The sequence below is a fragment of the Mustela nivalis genome (assembly GCF_964662115.1).
Source record: "Mustela nivalis genome assembly, chromosome: 5".
In the NCBI taxonomy this organism is placed as follows: Eukaryota; Metazoa; Chordata; class Mammalia; order Carnivora; family Mustelidae; genus Mustela; species Mustela nivalis.
Genome location: NC_139024.1, coordinates 91,907,632 through 91,928,935, shown reverse-complemented (window position 1 = coordinate 91,928,935; position 21,304 = coordinate 91,907,632). Strand labels below are relative to the sequence as shown.

The following is a 21,304-nucleotide window of genomic DNA, read 5'->3' as shown; positions in this document are numbered from 1 at the left end:
ACCAGAGTAGACACAGCAATCATCAGAATACGCTGGCAAGGATAGCATGTCAGCAACTCTTTTTGCATAATTGAGAGACTAACTAGAGTGGAGGGAGAGAAGTGATTCCAGCAAAATCAATATTAAGTAAATAAGTAAATAAAGAAATAAGTCAAGATTGAATTCCCGTTGTTTTTCCTGTTTGTAGAGAAGTGAAGCCTTGAAAATCATCTTTACCTTCCCTTCAAGTAGATTGACCCTGGAGAAATAAGGTGGGAATAGCAACCTGCTCTCATCTCCTATCCATAAATAAATAAATAAATAAATAAATATATAAATAAAATCACCCCCACCCAACCTCCAAGGACTTAGCAATTCGCTACCTGCCTGCGGTTAAAGATAAGCCGCCAATATTTACCGGCAAGGAGTTAGCCCGGGCTGACAATGACTTTTAAACTACGAGAAGTGTGCTCCAATGATTGGTTTTTTGAAAAATGGCCAAGAGATGTTTCTATGACATCCTATCCATGCTTGCTCCTGATTTCTGTAGAATTAGTAAAAGATAAAAGGGCTTCCTCTTAACTAATAGCCATAGAGTCCTAAAATAGGGTCCTCAGTTATGTGCAGAATGTCTTACCTCCAACTGATTTCCAGGTGATCAGTTATTACCGAGTGCTTATTGACCTTCCTCTAGGACATGTGCTAGCTGCGGAGGGTGAAATGTGGGTCCAAGTTATGTTCTTTCCATGGTCAGAAGGGGCCTCTTCCTGTTGGAATGTGAAGTGAAGTTGAGATAAAAGAACTTTTTCGATCTAAGCTGGTTGGGGGTTTATGATGCCAGGGCCAAGGAGGAAATGCTCAAGTCAAGAATGATACTGTATTCTTAGGCAGGTTTTGATGTTACTCAACCCTGAAGAACTCTGATTCCTGTCAGGGCTTTCTGGGGATTTTTAAAAAATTGCTATAACATCAACTTCAATGAAAAAAGGATTTTCGGGTATTTACCTGGGCCAAGAAGAAACATTTCCAAAGCTTCTAGGAGATTCTTATGCAGAGAAACAGGAAAGTCATTTTAATCTGGTTATTTGTCAGCAATTGAACAAAACACCTAAACAAATCCTTGGAAATCCCCACCAGTGCCTGAAAGAACACCCTGCTTTACAGAAAAAAAGAAAATAAAAAAAAAACAACATTCAAACCGTAAGACAGATATGTTCCCCTAGAGAAAAACAAGCCTGGACTTTTTCCTAAGGATACAGTGGGACTTTGGCATATCATATCTGGAAAGAAAATTCTATACCTTTTGCTGCCTGTTTTCCTTTCCCAGCTACTCAACTTCTTTATCTTGTACAATTTAATTTTTGTTCCTCTTTTTTGTAGCTGTCCTTTTAAAGGTCATGGAACCCCTAATCTGGAAACCGAGGTTACTTCTTGGTCTTTGGCTTCCCCTTCTGTGTAGCATGAATGGCACTGACCATTCTTCCTTCCTGAAACTCATCCCTTTGCTTCTGTGAGGTTTTTTGAAAAAAGGTTTCCGGATTCCCCACCTTATCCATCTCCATCCATTTCTCTTTTCAAACCTACCATCGCTTACTGTAGTAGTCAGGTCAGGCTGCCAAAACAAAATACCACAGACCGAGTGGCTTAAACAATAGAAGTTTATTTCTCACAGTTTCGGAGGCTGAGAAGTCCAAGGTGAAGGTGCTGGCTGGTTCTGTTCTTGGTTGAGAGCTCTCTTCCTGGTGTGCAGACAGCTGCCTTCTCACTGTGCCTTTCCACGGCCGCCTCTTTGTAGCTGTGTGGAGAGAAAGAGAGAGAAATCTTCCTTTTCCTCTTCCTATAAAGTTACCAGTCCTATCAGATTAGGGCTGCATCCTGATGACCCCAATTAACTTTAATTTTCTTCTAAAGAGCCCTTTTACAAATATAGTCACGTATTGGGTGTTAGGCTTCAGTATGGAGCGGGGGACACAATTCAGTCCATGGCATTCTGCTCCTGGTCCCCAAAATCCATGGTCCTCTCACATGCAAACTACAGTCTCTCCAACCCAGTAGCTCCCAAAGGCTTAACTCATTTGAGCATCAAATCTAAAGTCGAAAATCCGAAGTCTCATCTAAATCAGATATGGGTGAGACTGGAACTCGAGTCATCTCGAGGCAGAATTCCTTACCAGCTGCGAGCTTGTGAAATTAGACAAGTTATGGGTTTTTAAAGTATCGTGGTAGGACAGGCATAGGTTAAACATTCCCATCTCAAAAGGGAGAAACCGGAAGAAAGACGATGGGTCCCAAGCAAGTCTAAAACATAACAAGGCAAACTCCACGAGATCTTAAGGCTCAAGAATGATCGTCTTTGGTTCTGCCCTGCAGGCATCAACCCCTCTGCGAGGCCTCGCCCGTAGGGCTCTGTGCCTAGGTCTAGCCCTCTGAAGCCAAGGAGGAAGCAGCCCTGTCCTTGGGCCAGAGGTGGGACTGGCAGCCCTATGATCTTGGAATCATCTTTGAAGTCTTTCTTCCCTTTTATTGAAGGATAAAGCACGTTCATTCCATTCATGATTGTTTATATATTCTCTACAAAGCCTGGGGCGCCCCGGTGGCTCCAGTCATTAAGCCTTGCTTTTGACTCAGGCCATGACCCTAGGGTCCTGAGATCAAGCCCCACATTGGGCTCCCTGCTCAGCGGGGAACCTGCCTCTCCCTCTCCCACTCCCCCTGCTTGTGTTCCCTCCCCCTCTGTCTGTCTGTCCCTCTCTGTCAAATACATAAAATCTTAAAAACAAAACAAAACAAAAAACAAAGGTGGAAGCTTTCTTTCTAGCTGTCCTCTTCTCTTTGGGAGCTATCACTGAAATCACCTTTAACATCCACATTTCTACCAGGAGTCCTTTCTTGGCAGTCACACCTTTCCTACCATGCACCTTAAAACTTTTCCAGCCCTCATTCAGTACCCAGTTCCAAAGCCGCTTTCATCGTTTAAGGTATTTGTTACAGCAGCACTCCATTCTGAGTCCCTGAATCTGTAGTAGTCTGAGTGGGCTGCTGTAACAAAATACCATAGTCTGAGCAGCTTAAACAAGAGAGATGTATTTTTCTGCTTGCTGGAGGAAGTCCAAGACCAAGGTGTCAAGTCAGTTGGGTACCTGGTGCAGACTCCCTTCCTGCCTTGCAGACAGCTGCCTTCTTGTTGTGTTCTTCTATGATAGCTTCTCTGGGTGTGTGCTTACTCTTCTCATAAAGCCAGGAATCCTATCAGATGGGGGCCCCACTCTTATGACTTCTTTTAACCCTGATTACTTCCTAAAGGCCCCCTCTCCAAATAGAGCGGAAGTGGGGTCTAGGGCTTAACATATGAATTTGGAGAACAGGGAGCCCCATTTAGTCCCAGAGACTTCTTGCAGAACCCTATTGATAGCTGCTTCGGGCCACTTCCAGCCATATACCCCTCTCATCCTTAGCTGAATTCTTGGGAATTGTGTTCAGATGTGTATGTCATATAGTACTCTGCTGCTTCAACAACATTCTCCACCTCTGGCTTTTACCAATCAACAGGATGCAGATTTTATGTCTGCAATGTACATGACAAGATGGCCTCACCCCTGCCTCTCTCCCATGCCTGGGTCTAGACTGCTGTAATTTTCTGAATATTCCTGGAGCTCTCCCTCTCCCAGGCATTTGCTCAAGATTTTCCTTCAGCCTAGAGTGTTCTCCGCCTCTTCCCACTCTCCTTCCCCTGCCCTTTCCCTAAACGTATGCTGCCTCCTCACTCTCTACTCCCTAATACTGCCTGCTTCTAAATGATTTTCGGATTCTCCCTTCTATCTGGATCCCTGCCTCCTTTGAAACCCAGAGCACTGGGTGCTTATTCCTGTCTTCTGATACTCACCTCATTCTCATTGCATCCCGGGTCTGCGTGTCCATGTGGTATCAAGGTGCCTCTCCTTTCCACCTGCTCATGAGTGAGTCTTTCTGTCCAACTTCAAATCATCGAAGGGATCTTTGCGCACAGTAGGTTCTCAATACATAATATTAAAGGAGGCGTATGCAAGGTTATATGGAATAGCCAAAAGTTAAAATAGTATCTTTGTTTTATAAATTCGTTCTCACTGTTTTCATGAGGAGTTACATAAACAGTGCTCATAAGATGGAATTTACAGCAGAAAATAGTTTACCTCCCTTGGATATCTTAAATAAATTATTCAGACCTGAGTGGTAACCAGCAGCCTTTCATTATCTACTGTAAAAATATTTCAGTGATTGATCTGATAATTATCAGGTGAAAAAAAATCCCATGTTAGTTTTATTAGCACCACACTCTAACCAACTGAGCCAACCGGCCAGCTCCCATGTTAGTTTTAGATAACCTGTGGTTTCATGTTGAAAGTATTACTGAAGCCATACCTGGGCTGAGCCTATAGAGCACTAGCCCTGTCAGTGATGGGCATGATATTGTCCTGTGATTACTATAGGTTCCTGGTGGTCACATGGATGAGCCCAGATCATTAGAATTCTGAGATCTTATTGGTGACTTATAAATTATAGTTTGTCATTAAAAATAATAAAGAGAGGGGCACCTGGGTGGTTCATTCGCCTGGGCTCAGGTCATGATTCCAGGGTCCTGGGATTAAGTCCAGCATAGAGCTCCCTGCTCACTGGGGAGTCTGTTTCTCCCTCTGCCTGCTACTTCCCCTGCTTACTCTCTCTCTGGCGTGTGCGTGTGTGGGTGTGTGTACACATGTGCTCTCTCTATCAAATGAATAAGATCTTTAAAAAAGAGAATAAAGAGAAGAGAAAAATAGCAGAGGCAGCCAGTTAATTCAGTTCACAAGACACTGAGTGTCTGTTGTATGCTGGGTATTGAGATTTAGGACTCTCTGTGTGTATGTGTGTGTAACATAATCCTTGCCTTTGAGAAGCTATAGAGTAGGGTCATAATTGATCAAACTGTACCATAAGGTGTTGCTTATAGGAGAAGAAAGGAGAAGAATCATGGGTATACTTTAGGAATTTCCACATTAATGGGAGAAGACATAATGTATATGTGCATTTAAATATGGTTTATAGCAACAGAATGCACGCATGCATGTAATCAAATTGTCCTAAAGCATGACGGCTGATTGTTCAGAACTTGAAGCCTAGGGAATTCATATTGTCATTTAAGCAAAAACCTCAGACTTGAAGCTTGATACTCTTAGGCAGCCCTGATGCTAGTCCTGTGAATACTTTCCTTCTCTCTGGGCTGCTAAAAGCCACATGTGGTAGTTCTACTCTGGATATAAACACCCATATCTGATTACATCAGAAGAATGGTCCTCCTGTACCTTCCTTCTCACATTGATTTGGGTAATTCATTTGGAAGAGTCCTCTGGATTCCTTCTTCTTTCAAGGAGGCCTGTGTGTCTTGGAGTGGGCTAACACGAGGTTAAGTTTTGATTTCCCCATTTATTCGAGAGATTCTAGTGATTCCCAGCTAGGTTTTTTAGATACAGCCGAGCATTTGCAGACTTCATTGGAAAGAAGGCAATTAAACAGTTACAGGCCTTGGGGTGCCTGGGTGGTTCAGTGGGTTAAAGCCTCTGCCTTCAGCTCTGGTCATGATTCCAGGGTTCTGGGATGGAGCCCCACATCAGGCTCTCTGCTCAGCAGGGAGCCTGTTTTCTCCTCTTTCTCTGCCTGCTTCTCTGCCTACTTGTGATCTCTGTCTGTCAAATAAATAAATAAAATCTTTTAAAAAATAATTTAAAAAAGACAGTTACAGGACAGCTAGATTAGGACTTTGATGAAGAAATACAGTATGACAGGGAATTCATCTTGGAGTTAAAAATTTTCAGTGGCCTGTTTGTTGCCTGGGTGAGTACGGGGGGGCGGGATGGGGGAGTGAGGAGAGGCAAGGATTAAACTAAGACAGGAGCTACAAAGGGACTATCTCTGGACTTGGTTAGTTGCTGTTGAGTATCTAAAATATAGCTATAGGTCACAGAATGTTGCTGTGAAAAGAAGGTGCCCATATATCCACTTTTAGAATTTATATGATGCTTTTATGTTAGGAGGCACCTACCACCTTTTAAAATGTAGGTTTCTACTGGGTTGTTTGGAATTTGAAAAGTATTTTCTTGGAGGAATGTCAGAAATTATGACCAGGTGCCCCAGGCTGGCTAGTCCAAAAGGCTATTGTGTGCATGATGTATTTGATAAAAAATACCAGATTTTTGGTTTTTAGAAACTTAGAAACTGTCTATGTTGTGGCAGGAAAATGTTCAGAATTCCATGTTGGAATGCAAGTAAGAGAGTTTTTTTTCCTCTAGCCTTCATGGGGACAAGATTTCCTTTTTTCCCACCCCACCTGTTACTATGCAACATGAAGAGGAATTCTACCAGGTCCAGGGCCCAGGGACTTGGGATTGGTGCTCTAGTAGAGATAGAGGCTGGCTGGTGAGGAAAAGTATATATGATTATTGATTGTTGAAGGAGGTTCTCAGCAGTATTTTAAGTTCTTTACGTGTATTATCTCATCAAATTATTGCAGCACACCCGGAAGATACTACCATTGTGATTCCTGTAAGATGCTGGTGTGTTCCAGGACTCAGACCTTGGACTTCCTCTCTCTCTAAAACCCCTTGTCCAGTCCTATGGCTTTAAGTCTCATGTATGCTATCCCCCTCCCCACTGAATTCTAGACTCAGCACTAACTGCTCATCACTGAGATGAATGATAGGAATCTTCTCCTTCAAAGTCCCAGTGTGAACTTCCACAGTCTTTTCCATCTTCATAAATCGCAGCTTCATGCTTCTAGATGCTAAGGTCAACACTGTGGCTTTATCCTTGAATCTTCCCCTGCTCCATATCTAGTCCATCAGCAAATAATGCTAGTGCATTAAAACTATCTGGAATCCTATTGCCTCTTGCTATTTCAACTACTACCTGTCTGGTGTCTACCACCATTATCTCCTGTCTGAATTCCTGGCAGTAGATTCCTAATTGTCCTTGCTCTCTTGGTCTACTCTCCAAAGAACAGCCAGAGAAATTATTTGTAAACATAAGTCGATTCATGAACCCCTTTATTCAAAATCCCTGGAGCACAAAGCCAAGTCCTCTCCAAGGCCCTGTACTACCAAAAGTAGCACATGTCCTGGCCTCCTGCTTTTCCTCTGGGCTCATTTCCTGCCACCCTCCCTTGCTCACCATACTTCAGCTACAGAAGCCTCCCACCTGTTCCCTAAACACACCCAGTCCCCCAGCTGTGGGCCTTTTCCCCCCTCCCTGCTGGCCTCTTTTACCTGATTGGTTCTTCTTCTAGATACCAACAGGGCTCACCCACTTCCATCTTGTCAGAGACAGAGTCCTAACATCTCTCCGTAAAATATATGAAATAACAGGGGGCCTGTACTAATCTGCTATCCAGGTTTTAATAGACTGGGGGAGTCCTCTGAAAGGTATCTGTGTCTGATGGTGTGGAGGGTGACAGCACCAGGAAGGAGGGTAATGAAGACTGAGCTGTGCATGTTGCAGCCAAGCTTTACTCTCCCCATGTCCATGTCAAGGGCAAGCCATCTTTAAGTGATCATTACACTAGTTTTCTTTTCCCCTCATGTGATGTACTTCCTATGTCCTTTTAAAAATACCCATTCACTGGGTACATTTTAATTTTATATTATTTTTATCTTATTTTAAGAGAGAGAAAGAGAGCACACACACAGGTGTGCATGAACTGCAGGGGAGGGGTGGAGGGAAAGGGAGAGAGAGAATCTTAAGCAGGATTTGCACCCAGCAGGGAGCCCTGCACAGGCCCAATCCCATGACCCTGAGATCATGACCTGAGCCAAAATCGACAGTCAGATGCTTAACCGACTGAGCCACCCAGACATCCCCACTGAGTACATTTTTAGTGCTTTATGTTTAGTGTTTGAGGCAATTGCACATTAGAAGTTAAAAAAAAAAAAAAATCAAGGTTCTGTTTGGAAGAAGGGAAAACCCAGTTCTAAGAAATGGAGGAGATGAGAAAGTACGTGAACTGGTGGAGAGAAGGAAAATGAAGGATTGTCTGGGTTGGTGGAACAAATATTTTTGGGCATCTGCTCTGTGACAGACACTGTCACCAAAAAGGCAAAACTATTAGGTAGCTATAAAAAGAGACAAACAGCAGCAGTTTCTCAAAAAGCCACACTAGCCTAAAATAATGTCTCTCATCTTTCCTACTTCCCCTGTACTGAGTTAGGCTGTAGGGATCCAGTGGGGTCTTTGACCATCTTAATAAGAAGCTTTGACATCTTAATGAGAAGCTTCGGATTTGTTGGCTGTTTCCCAGTTAAACATGTGGAGTGGTTCTGGGATTGGCTAGAAGAGCAGGAAGTTGAAGGGGCCCTAGTGTTCTACCCTGATATAGAGAGCTTCCAAAGCCATGCTGGAATGCTTGGCAGGCCCCTCAGACTGTTGTAGTTGTACTTGTCTGGAGTCTGCAGGCTACACTGGTGAATCTGCCATTTATTTTCCTGATGGCTGCCATGGTGATTTCTGCTCATTAAAGGCACAAGGCTTTCCATCTGCTCTATTGGACAAGTAGAGAGATGATGTTCATCCTCCTCCCACTTCCTTTCTTATTTTCCTTTTTGTACTTTCAAGTTTTTATTTGAGTTCCAGTTAGTTCTCACTTCATTTCAAGCACGGCCTTTGGCATAGGGCCCCGTAGAGGTCTTACAGTGTAGAGCAAGATGGCCACCAGTTCTTAAAAGGTATGTCGAGTGATTAATCCACGACCTGTATCTTCCACTGATTCAGTGTCTCTCCCTAAACCTTCTGCTTATTCTCCACCAGAGACCTTCTTGCCAATACAGGTTCTGTCCTGTATCCTCTGTGAGCCCGGCCCCCAACTGGTTGTTGGCAGAGTGAGAGATGGGGTGAGTTGGCACCTCAAAGTAACTGGCCCCAGTTGCAGCAGGCCAAAAAGGACTTTGATGAAGGTTTTGGTTTGTTTGTTTTTTTCCTAAGCTAGAATCTGGGTCAGCTCTGTCTTGTAAACAACACATGGCACCAGAAGTGGGGGACTAATTTTGGATCCTCCTGAATTGTGAGTTTCTGACAATGTGGAAGACACTGGCCAGCCTGTGTTGGCTTCTCCAGTTGGGGCCCTGGGTTGAACAGGCTGAGGGCAGGCCGCTGCATCTAGAAAGGAGAAGATATTCTCTGCTGTGCAATGCAGCGGTCCCGTCAGGATTAGCTCCTGTAGGAACCTAATAGATACTGCGCTTGTAAGCTTGAAAGAGGGAGAGGGGAGAGGGAAAAAGAATGAACATTTTCAACCAAAAAGGTATAAAAAGGGAAGGATTTTAAAAGTGACCCGAAGCTGTTAGGGCTGTGACTTACCTTCAGATCAGGACTGAATTGGTAAATGTGCCAGCAGTGAATGGTAAGGAAGGGACGGCGAGAACACACAACCTGAATTGAGCGCGGCAGGAGACCATGAACACCTGAGACTCAGGAAGTCCCTCAGTTGAGAAAGTGGCAATCAAAGGTGAACAAAGCCCTGGAACATCTATTAGTACAGGGAGGTAGGGGGAAGGGGGAGAGGGGCCGAATGATCGGGAGAATAGCATAGCCGCAGCTCTGGGTGGAGGCTGGGGTGTTTCATTCCATTCGTCTTGCCAGCGAGACAGCGGATAAGGAGCCATGCTGGGTGCCAGGCATTACAGGAAGAAGCAAGCATGCTCAACATATGGGAGGAGATGTAAAAACGTCAATAAATGCGCTCCCTTTGCCAAATGTTGTAAATAACAACGCATGTGCAGAGAGGCAAACAGGGCAAGCGGAGAGGAGGCACTGGGCAGCCCTCCCAGGGTGCTGGCTGGTGTTGGGGGGCCTACAGCGGGCGGGGGAGAACTTCTCTGTGAAGTACCCCGGAGCCTGGTTGAGCACTGGTGGCACTTTTAGCTGAGTTGGAGAAGGGTGCTGAAGGGAAGGAGAATGGCAAGTGACGCTTTTCAGTCTGCAGCAGGGAACATGTATTAGCAAGCTAAATACACGGGCTGAGAAATTCCAGCAAAGTCCTAATTCTTGCTCTTAAAGTTCTTTCAGACCCTGAGTCCAACACAAAGTGTGCCTTCCTTGGAAAGTAAGCAATTATCTGAGAACAGGTAAGCAGTTAGAGTTGCAACAAACTGTTAATAGGATTAATAAGCGCAGGCCGGTGGTCGTAGCAAATGCTGGCATTTCCTGAGTGATGATAGCGGCTGTCTCTGGCCTAGTTTCTTCACCAGCATGATCTCACTTGAACCTCTCAATAGCCTTCTCTCCCCCTCCCTGTCCCATCCTCCACCCCAAAGAGAGAGAGAGATGAACCAAGAAACAAACTCTTAGTTATAGAGAACAAACTGATGGTTACCAGACAGGAGGTGGGTGGGCAGATGGGAGAAATAGGGGATGGGGATTATGGATTGCACTTACTATAATGAAAAAATAATTGAAAAAAAAAAGAAACCTTTTTTTTTTTTTGAAGATTTTATTTATATATTTGACAGACAGAGATCACAAGTAGGCAGAGAGAGAGAGAGAGAGAGGAGGAAGCAGGCTCTCTGCTGAGCAGAGATCCCGATGTGGGGCTTGATCCCAGGACCCTGAGATCATCACCTGAGCTGAAGGCAGAGGCTCAACCCACTGAGCCACCCAGGTGCCCCCAAAAAGGAGCTCTTAATAGTCCCGATTTACAGCTCTGGAAACTGAGGCTTCGTGAGTGAAACCAGCTTGCCTAAAATCACCAAGTAAAATGGCTGTGGAAGGAGGATTCAGACCGAGACCACAGAGCTCAGCCACCACCACCAGTCAGCAGTGGGTGGAGGGCTGGGGTTTGAACCGGGGTCTATCTGACTTCTGAGTTCTTGAATTTCTTACCATAGAAGCACAGCCTCTTCTAAAGACCTGAAAACAATAGAATACTCACCCAGAATTTGGGTATTTGGGAGCGGAGGAAGGATGGGTTTAGTCCCTATAATAACCCTATGAAGTTGGTGCTCTTATGGTTCCCGTACTGCATACACTGCCCAGAGATGTCCAGTAACATGCCCCAAGGTTACATAGTGAGAAAGTAGCAGTGCCAGGATTCAGACCTGACAGACCAACTCCAAAGCCCACCCTTTGCTTTCCTCTATAGTCCGTGTCTTTCTGTGTGAGGAGACTGATGACTCTAGGAAGGAGAAGATGACGTCATGTGAGAGACAGTTAAGGAGTTGCTCTGTTGAGGACTAAGGTGGCCAATACTAAAAACTGTTAATGTTTCTTGAGCCCTCACAGTGTGTCCCAGTCATTGTTCTAAATGCTTTATTTGTGTTAGCTAGGAAATCCTCAAACTGGCACCCTAATGGATACCATCGTGTTCCCCAGTGTTAAAGCAGAGTAATTCAACTAAGTAAATTTGAAGATCAAATTGGTTTTATTAAGCGATTCATGCATTGGGCAGCCTCCCATCTAACAAGTAGAGGAGAGCTCCAAAGAGTTGTGTTGTACAACATGGCGGGTATTTATGGGAAGGAGGGTAGGACAAGAAAGTTATTAGCCACAGGACGAATAGGATTGTTTCAGGCAAGATCACCTTCCTCTTCCTGGGTGGCCATATCTTCCATCGGGGAGGAGGGCCCGTGGGACAGGTTACCATAGGTGCTGATCAGAAAATTCCGAAGTAACTGGTTAAAATCTCATGGGGGGAGGAGGTTGAAACTACAATTAGCTTAATATTAAGCCCACGTTTGTTGACTTGGCCTTGGTGTAAGGGATGCCAGTTTGGGCACCTTGGCTTTCTTTTTAACGCTTCTTTATGGATAAGGAAACTGAACCCAGAGACACGAAGTTACTTTCCAAGGACAGGCAGCTAGTATGTTCGGAAGCTGAGAGTCACTTTCAGAACTTGAAATCCATTCAGTTCGAGAAAGGCCACCTTCCAAGGATGGTGTCCTGTTTAGCAGCTCCTGGGGTCATCGAGGTGGGGGAGACCCAGCCACAGCCCCTGCCCTCAACAGTGAGGGGGGAGTAAGAAAAAGGACGTGTCTCGAGAGGTGGGACAGACACAAGACAATGGGGTCTGTGAGGGATGATCTCATCTCGTGCACTGGGGCTCAGAGTGGGGTCTGAAGGCAACAGCCCCAGAAATGACTTCAGCATGAGTGGTGTGGTGCTGGGTAGGGCTGGGGGCGGGCAGGAGCAAAGCTGAGATGTGTGGAAAGCTCAAGGAAGTTGTTCAGGGCCACCCAGCAAAGGAGCCGTCAATAACTGATGCTGTTGAGGTCATTACTGATGGAGCTGGAACTTGGTGCCGAGACTAGGACTTTCCTTCTCTGTGCTAGGTAGAGAGTAGATACATTTGGACAGGAAGACTGTCGTCTTCTTGTGGGGGTCCTGGTTTGCTGGGCCAAAGAATGGTTTTTATTGAATTTGATAGATCTTAGGGAGTTATGGAAGGTTTTTAACGGGAGGTGCCATGGACATTTAGCTGTATTTGAGGGGGAAAAAATAGCATATTGTATGCTGGGCACAGAAATAAAGATATTTGTCTCTCTCTTTCTCATTCTTTGCCCTCTTGCATTAAAAAGAGCTTACAATCAAGCTGATTGTCCTCTGCTAATCTTATCAGAGAGAGTGCTACCTGTCTCCTTGGCCTCCTAATGAGTTCCGAGCAGCTTGTATCCCTCCTCCCGCCCCTCTCTGCTGCCTTCCAGTCTGCCTTTTCTTTCTCACTTAGAAGGTCTGCACAGCTCTGACCCTTCTCGGCTGGATTTTCTCGGAGGCAGGGTGCCCCCTCTTTCCATCTCTGCTCTAGATCCTTCTCACTTTTTTCTCCCCAGTGCTCTGAAAGCAGAAGGCGAAAGATGACGGGATAAATCGGACTTCTTAGCTACCATAGCAACCTTCACCTGCTTTGCTGCTCACTTTTGAAGTGTTATCCTCCTGTGAAAAGTTATTTTGCATATAATTGCTAGGCTCATGGAGAGGCTTGGGGCTTTCTTTAAGCTTCTTCTGACAGCAATAATGAAAGGACTGTTTTCTGCCTCCACACGTGGCTCAAGAATACATAGTCTGCGATGGTGCACACACATTGTTGCTCGGATCCCCCTTCACTCTTCCTCTTCTTAAAAACAACAACAACAACAACAAACCACAGTGGCAAATACAAATACAAAGAAATGGTATATATGGTAAGAAATAGTAAATCTGTGGCTGCATCATGCGGGCTGATTTGACCTGTCATTTACAAATGCCTCAGGTTTAAATGTTTAAATCACGTTCGGTTGAAGTTAACCTATGAAATGTTTAGATGACTACCCAGTTACGAAGACTGTGCTTGGTCTCTTCACTTGATCCCAGGAACCTCTCTCTCCATCGCTTCCCGTTGTGTACTGTGCTCCCGATGGCTGAACCATGTGCTCCCCACTATAGTTCCCTTGCCCTCTGGTTTGCAGTTGGGTTTGGCCAATGGAAGGTGCCAGCAGGTCATAGAAAGAGAGCAAGATGGGGATAGTGATCCCTCTGTTTCCCTCTTTGTGGTGCCACTGTGGACTGGCTCTACCCCTCAACCAAAGATGTGTCAGGGGTCGTCTGCTTGTGCTCCCTGGTACTCCCGTTCCGAAAACCCCTCCCCGCTTTCCACCTCTTGAGGTCTAGGGATCGTGCTAACCCAGAGTTTTTAAATACCTTTTGTGGTTTCCTTATATCCTGCCTGCACTTCCGCAAACAGCTGCTTTATCAAACTCTTCTCGAATGATCCGAATTTGAGCAGGCCATCTGTTTCCTACTGGGACCTTGACTAATACAATGACCAAAGCTCTTCTCTTTTGGGTGGTTAGGTTCTAATTATTGCTTATTTTCTTTAATAAATCTATGGTTCATTGTAGGTCATTCTTTGTACAAATAGATTTTCCCGTCATTAAGAACAGCCGCCTCAATCCTCCAACCTTACATAAAAGGTGGTGATTTCTCTACTTCGCTCTTCTCCCGCAACAAGCCTCTTTGAAACCCATTTTCTCGATGATCTCAGTGTTGTGGGAGTGGAATAAAAATGCCTTATCTCCTTATTCCATCTGACCCTGAGTAAATCTGAGATTCTTCTTTCCCTTTTTATTTTATTCATTGGAATAATATTCAGGATGTGCACATCTTCCTGGTAGACCACAGGCATTAAAACCCTGGCATGCACATTATTCTGGTCAAGTCTGTACACCCATTACTCCTGTAGAATCCAGTACAAAAGGAGATGATGGAAACAACTCCCCCTCCTCTCCAGTTTCATGAAGATTCATAAGAAGCTGCTTCCTAGGGGAATTGAGTTAATTGAATTATTTTCCTGTGGGAGCTTAAGGTAGAACAGCAGTGCCAGAACATGTCCTAGAGGGAGCCATGACTGAGGAATGTGGATAATTTCCTTTGAAAACCATGAGTGGAAACTGCATGTTCCTGATTCTTTCAGGACTGATCCCAAATGGTATCAAGAATAGCATGAAGTTCATGCAACTCAGCAGGTATGAAAATTCTGTTGCTGAATTAAATAGGTCCCATTATATTTCAGAAAGTGCTCTAATGGATTTCTATGGAGCAGGGCCTAAGAATATCATGTCTCTCCTTTGTATGTCAGGATGGCTGGGATGGTGTGTTGTTACTAATATTATACTTCAGTCTCCCTTTAAGATGGACAAAAATGAACAAAAGGCCTGGTGTATCCCTAAGAGGGTCTAGATATTAAAATACCAAAACGGCATTGAAAAGACTTTACCCATTTGGCCAGGCCAAAAATGATAGCTGAGGATACGATTTAATTTAAAATGATTATTGTTTTTCATATAAAACTTTTTTTCTAATAAGCTTGTTTTTGTCCGGCTATCGTCAAAGAATCAATTTTAGAACTGAAGGGATTTTAAATACTGGAAAACGTTGAGTCTTCTATTCTTTAAAAATTTGAACTGGATTCATTTAACCTTATAGTCAACTTTAAAAAGAGTGGCTGTAGACATTTCTTCTCTATTAACACAACATTGGATTCTTAGTTGTTATCCTTAGTCCACTGGGCATTGTCATTCTTCAAGTCCTCCCAACCAACAAAACTCCCATAATCCTTTGACTTGTTTTTCAATCAAAATTGAACTGAAAGTCAAAGTGAATTATTCATTAATCATTTCCAGCTCTTCTCTTTCCTTATTTATCCTGCTCAGCTGGCCATAACATGGTATTGAGGCATTTCTTCCCCCTGTTTATTGCTCTTATTGCAAAAAGTCTTACATTCCTGTTCTTCATTTAAAAAACAGACAAGTTAAATCTTTAACATTCTTTTGTCTAAGGAAAAATAAACCCAATGTAAGTTGCTTTTTTTTTTTAAGTCTAGCTCATTTTTTTCCCCTTTGTGGGTCATTATTTACTATCTAAATAATTCTCATTTTCTGGTTTGAATAACCTGGAAAATAAAAAACGTAGGCAGATATGAGAATCTAATTAAAGGTTTTAACACCGGAGAAAACTTTTGTTAAAGGTTATAAATTTCCCTTTCTTGAGCATCGTTAAACCCAGAGATAAATAGTTTCCTCTTCTGTGTATTTTCTTCTAATCGTGAAAAGATAAAAATTTCCAGGTGAGAAGAGACCATACCAGAAATGCAGCCAGCCAGCCAGCCCCCTGGTCTTAAGATTCCCTCTGACATCCCACCGGATGTTTGTCCCTTGCTCTGTGGAACTGACTCATTGGCTGTCACTCATAAAAGTTACTCACTAAGACACGAGGCAGGACTTTTCGGTTTCAGCCTGAATTGTTGAAAGATCCATGGCACCTTTCATGAAGATGAATTCTTTCTCTCTGTTTCTCTCTGCTTTGACTTCTTTCTTAGCACCTTACACTAAAATTCTTTTTCCTCTTTCAGAAGTTGATGGCAACTGTGACTTCACTCAAGACTCCTTTTCCTATGCTTCACGAGGCTATGTCTTCCCATGGCCCTGTTTTTCAGATGACATGACTTTTGGCCCTTGGATGACTCTAAATAATGTCCTGAGAAAGACTTATAGTTTTTCTGTAATGAGTGGTACTCAGAATTGGCTGTGATGTTCTCTTCATGTTGAAAGGACTCAAGATGAGATTATTACCACCCTAGCCCTTCCAAGGGCTGATTTTACTTGATAGTGAAGCTAGCATGAATATGAGCATCTCCATGGAGGTTTAAAATCTGGTTTTGTTTTTGTTTTTTTATGAGTTTTTTTTTTTTTTTTTTTTTGTCTTGGCTCTCTGCTGTTCTCATGGGATTATTTGGAATTACCTCTCCTTTTATATCCAGACTTATATAAGACTTTTTTTTTTTTTAAGATTTTATTTATTAGAAAGAGAGAGAGCACGCAGAAGCAAGGGGAGGGGCAGAGGGAGAGGGAGAGCAGGCTCCCCAATGAGCAGGGAGCCTGACGTGGGGCGCGATCATGACCTGAGATGAAAGCAGCCACTCAACTGATTGAGCCACTCAGGCACCCCGAGACTTATATAAGACTTTCTAGACCAGAAATCCTATGAGCAAATGCATGGCTCTCCATTTGCATGAGATATGCCCTATTCCCAGAAAGGTGGGATTTTTCTGGAATTCTGAATTCAGAAATCTGACTCTCATGCATGTTGATAACACTGTGACAGTAATGATATCCGACAGAGTCAGCTGCCTTTATGAAGTCCCTTCTCCTGGGTTCAGGTGTACCAAATAAGTGTTTGCATGGAATGAAAAGTCGGAGTTTTGGAAAGCTTCATTCCTTGTGTAGAAACCCGGCAATAAATTATTCTTGTTTATTTTTTATTTTTTTTTAAGATTTTATTTATTTATTTGACAGAGAGAAATCACAAGTAGATGGAGAGGCAGGCAGAGAGAGAAAGAGAGGGAAGCAGGCTCCCTGCCGAGCAGAGAGCCCGATGCGGACCTCGATCCCAGGACCCTGAGATCATGACCTGAGCCGAAGGCAGCGGCTTAACCCACTGAGCCACCCAGGCGCCCCAATTATTCTTGTTTATTGAGGGAAAATTTATTCCCTTATTTGCACAACAAACATTTATTTATTTGCTAAATCTTTGATACTGAATGAGCATCTTTAAGTTTCAGGGGACTACTCTTCATAGAAGGAGCTGTACCGTCTTCATTTCAAGTCTTTAAATGTTTAATTAGTAAGTGCTATAAGGTTATCTGAGGATCTCGGGTAAAATCATTTTCACATTGTAGCGAAATAGTGAAATAGTTGAAAATCTTCCTGTCTTCATGCTTCCTCCTTCATTAAAATGAGTCAAATTCAAGCATTTATTATTCTCATTGCTACTAACTCTCGGGATTATAACCGTTACTGTGCTGTTGGTGGTGTTTGGGTGGGGGCAGCATTGCTTTTTTTCTATTTTCATTGCTCTCTCTTGTATTATGGTCATTATTCCCTTCTTCTGGAGTCACCAGCCACACTGAAACCAAATATTGGAGCAGCATCTCTACTGGTTTCTCATTTTAATGATATGGGCTTAGCCCTCATAGACATTCATGTGTCCCTACACTTAACAGTAGTGGATGGCAGGCACCTCAGTAGGGCCAGGTTCCTCTGCCATTGCCTTGCTCTGGATGAGCTGAGAAGGAGTAATAAATAGCTTTAATTCACATATTATTTTGGAGGTTTTGAAAGACGTTCATGTGCTTCATCTCATTGGACGTTCACGGTAGACTGTAAAATAGACAAAGTCACATTCTTTCTCCATTTTGCTGATGTGAAAACCACAGTCTGGAAAGCACGCGACATTGAGAAGGGGTGGAACCCAAGTGTGCCCCTTCCAGCATGTTATAAAGATGTGTCTTCTCTGCATGTGAAGAAGTTTTCAGGTTCTTCCAGGAGACCATTTGTATTTTAATAGTGGATAGTGGGTTTCCAGATGCACATGATGATGGAAATTTATGCTTTCTAAATGTCAAATAACAGAAGAATGGTTAAGTAAATTATGACCGATCTGTACACTGGGATACTATGTGTCCATTAAAATTAGTGTTTTCAAAGAATATATAATGTTACAGGGAATTGCTCTTGATTATATCAATGTTTTGAAAAAGAAGTGGGATACGAAACAGCAGGATCCCAATTTGTTTAGAAATTACACATGTGAAAAAGCACTAGAACTAAATGTACCAAACTCTTAATACAGTATTCTCTAGATAGTAGGGTTATGGTTTGCTTTTATTTTCTTTGTAAAGTACCTTTCTGAATTTTTCAGTTTTTTTTTCTTCAGTGAACTTGTATAATTAAAAAAATATATATTATTTTAATTATTCCCTGCACTTTTTTCATTTTAGCTAGAGGAATCCTTTGAGTGGTTCTTGCTATCTTCCATTTATAAAATTCCATCTTATAAATCTAACCTTAACATGGAAGTCAGCAGGTTGTTTTCAGTATTAGTGGATACATGTGAAGTAAATATTATTTGTTTATATATTTGTCTGTTATTTTTTGAAGATGACTCTTTTTTACATGATTCCTTAATTCCATCAAACATTCTTTTGAGGCCTTTCTAGATGAACCAGGCTGAAGATACACGGATGAAGACTGGTCAGTCTCTCTTCTCAAGAGGCTCCCAGTCTGGTTTGAGATGTGGGCTAGTAAAGCAGTAAGCAGGTGCAGGGTGACCCCTGGGAGAGGGCTGTGCGGGGTGCTCAGCGTGTGCAGAGGAAGGAAGTCATGTTCACGGACCATGGGGGAGGTTGGGAAACCCTCCCACGGAGGTGTCTGGAGGGAAAGCAGTTCTTTTTTGGATGACCAACCTCAGGTTTAGAAATGGGATGATACATGTAAAGCTTCTTATGCTATGCAGACAGCTGTTGCTTTGAAGTTGTTTTACAATAGTTCAGGGTTTTGAAATGAGTTTAAAGATAAACTAGTTCTTTTGGGCTGTATCAGACCTTGACATTTCTTTTTAGGAGTTCTTTTGGTGTTGAGAGCTTCCCTTTATTTCTTGCATTTGCTTAAGGTTAGTGGTAATACCAAAGAATAACGGTCTTGCCCTGAGATTATCGTGATGTCGTGTTTTTACCCTATTTTATATTACTTATCCTTTTATGTAGTGGTGAATGCTGATGTTGATCAGTTTTTCCATTTCTTTTTCATTGCCCTGCCTCTTCCTCCTCTGCAGAGGAAGGGAGGCAGAGAGATGTTTTTGTTCTCCTTTTATAAAGATAAACTGAGTCATCGAATGACTGATGGACTCTCCAGGTTACTACTGACTCAGTAATGGGACTCCAAAGAGAAATCAGGGTTCCTTTGTTCAAAGCTCTGACTTCTAAAATATTTCTCCATATAAGTAGAATAGGTTGTTTGCCAAAAATGCATTCACCTTTTAAATCTTTACTGAAAGTAATGAGCTTAAAATAAAGTCTCTTGAAGATAATCGTATTGTTACAGCTTAGAACAGAAGTTAAGGCTATTTGAGTAGATTAAAATGAGCCCCGAGTAAGGCTTAATATTCCGTCTATTTAATTAATTTGTTCAGCAATGGATTTTTATTTCTTTCAGAAAAAGAGTAATTGAAACTCGGAAAACATTTAGGAACATTTTGGGATCAATTTTGATTAATTTAAAAATTTTAAATTAGAGGGATGGGATTAAAAATAGAATCAGGGGACACCTGGGTGACTCAGCTAGTTAAGCCACTGCCTTCGGCTCAGGTCATGATCCCGGGGTCCTGGGATCCAGTCCCACATGGGGCTCTCTGCTCAGCAGAGAGCCTGCTTCCTCCTCTCTCTGCCGGCTTCTCTGCCTGCTTGTGATCTCTGTCTGTCAAGTAAATTAAATAAATAAAATAAGTATTGACACATAATAGCTATACTTCATGCTACCGGATGATTCTGACTTCATTATTAAGAGGTTTCCTATAATCCACTGATGAAAATAATACTATTTTAATGCTTTTAGTAATTATTCTTAGTATTAAAGTAATTATTACTCTAATAAGAAATGATGGTTATTATGCATATTATAGTAAATATTTGAAGCAGCAGTATAAATATTAATATGAAGGAAAACAAATACATATATAAGTATTGTGTAATTACAAATATTCATATATCTTGGATTAATTATAGAATAAAACAAAGCTTGAAAGCTGTACTATAGTTTTATTTAAAATAAATTGGGGCACCTGGGTGGCTCAGTTGATTAAGCATCAACTGCCTTCAGCTCAGGTCATGATCCCAGGGTATTGGGATCAAGCCCCGCATCAGGCTGCCGGCTAAGTGGAGAGCCTGCTTCTCCCTCTCCCTCTGCAGTTTTTCCTGCTTGTGCTCTGTCAAATAAATAAGTAAAATCCTAAAATAAAATAAAATAAAATAAAATAAGATAAAATAAATACTTTGTTGGGGCACCTGGATGGCTCAGTCGGTTAAGCATCTGCCTTCTGCTCAGGTCATGATTCCAGGGTCATGGGATTGAGCCCCACATCGGGCTTCTGAGGGGAACCTGCTTCTCCCTCTGCCTGCAGCTCCTGCTGCTTGTGCTCTCTCTCTCTGTCAAATAAATAAATAAAATCTTAAAAAAAAAAAGTTTGTTGACTTAAATACAGCAAATGTATTAATTAGAGTTTTAAGAACTTTGAAATATAGGAATGGTTCTACTGGATGTTATATGGAATAAGAGTTTGTATTTACCACAGTTACATTGATCTGCTTTTAGAGTTATACCTCAACTTTTTAAATTTTTGGCTTTTGTCCTAGCCAGCCCCAAGATTTTATATGTAATGCATTATTTATATTGCCATCAAGTGATGCTGATCAGGTTCCCACTTGGGCTTTGTTTCTAGGAAAAATAGAAACAAAAACATAACCTCATCACCTGATTGATACATTCAGAGCTCAAGAGAAATATACACGGGAACCCCTACTGGTCTGGGGATCAGAATTTGTGTCCAGCAAATGTCATGAGGGCAGAGGGATATTCTGTGGGTCCCACCCGTCTGTCCTGTACTTGGCCATGCTGGGGCTGGGGAAAGGGAACTTACTGAAGATGGCCCAGCAGCCACATTAGAGGTGTCTGTCGGCCTTACTTGCATGCTCATGGACAAATTATTTCACCTTCAGCGCTTCAAATTACTGAACATGACAGGCATGAAAATGGATACTAAGGAAAAATGTAGCTACTGTCCTCAAAATATGTGGGGAGGCTGATAAAATCTATTACAAGGTGTCAATATAAAAAAATATGAGAAACCTCTCCAACTGGTTGCAGCTGGGTAGAATTTTGAAGTGTTGGAGTTAGGAAATAATAAAATGATTGAACATAGCTAGGTAAGATGAATACTAGAAAGTTCTGTGATGGGGGCTATGAGG

General features: G+C 42.6%; 1 protein-coding gene across 3 annotated transcripts in view; it reads left to right on the top strand.

Moving 5' to 3' along the window:
• The window catches only part of RCAN2 (regulator of calcineurin 2), a 267,998-nt gene that overhangs the window by 18,164 nt on the left and 228,530 nt on the right, over positions 1-21,304 (top strand). The gene's annotated exons all lie outside the window — the stretch shown is intronic.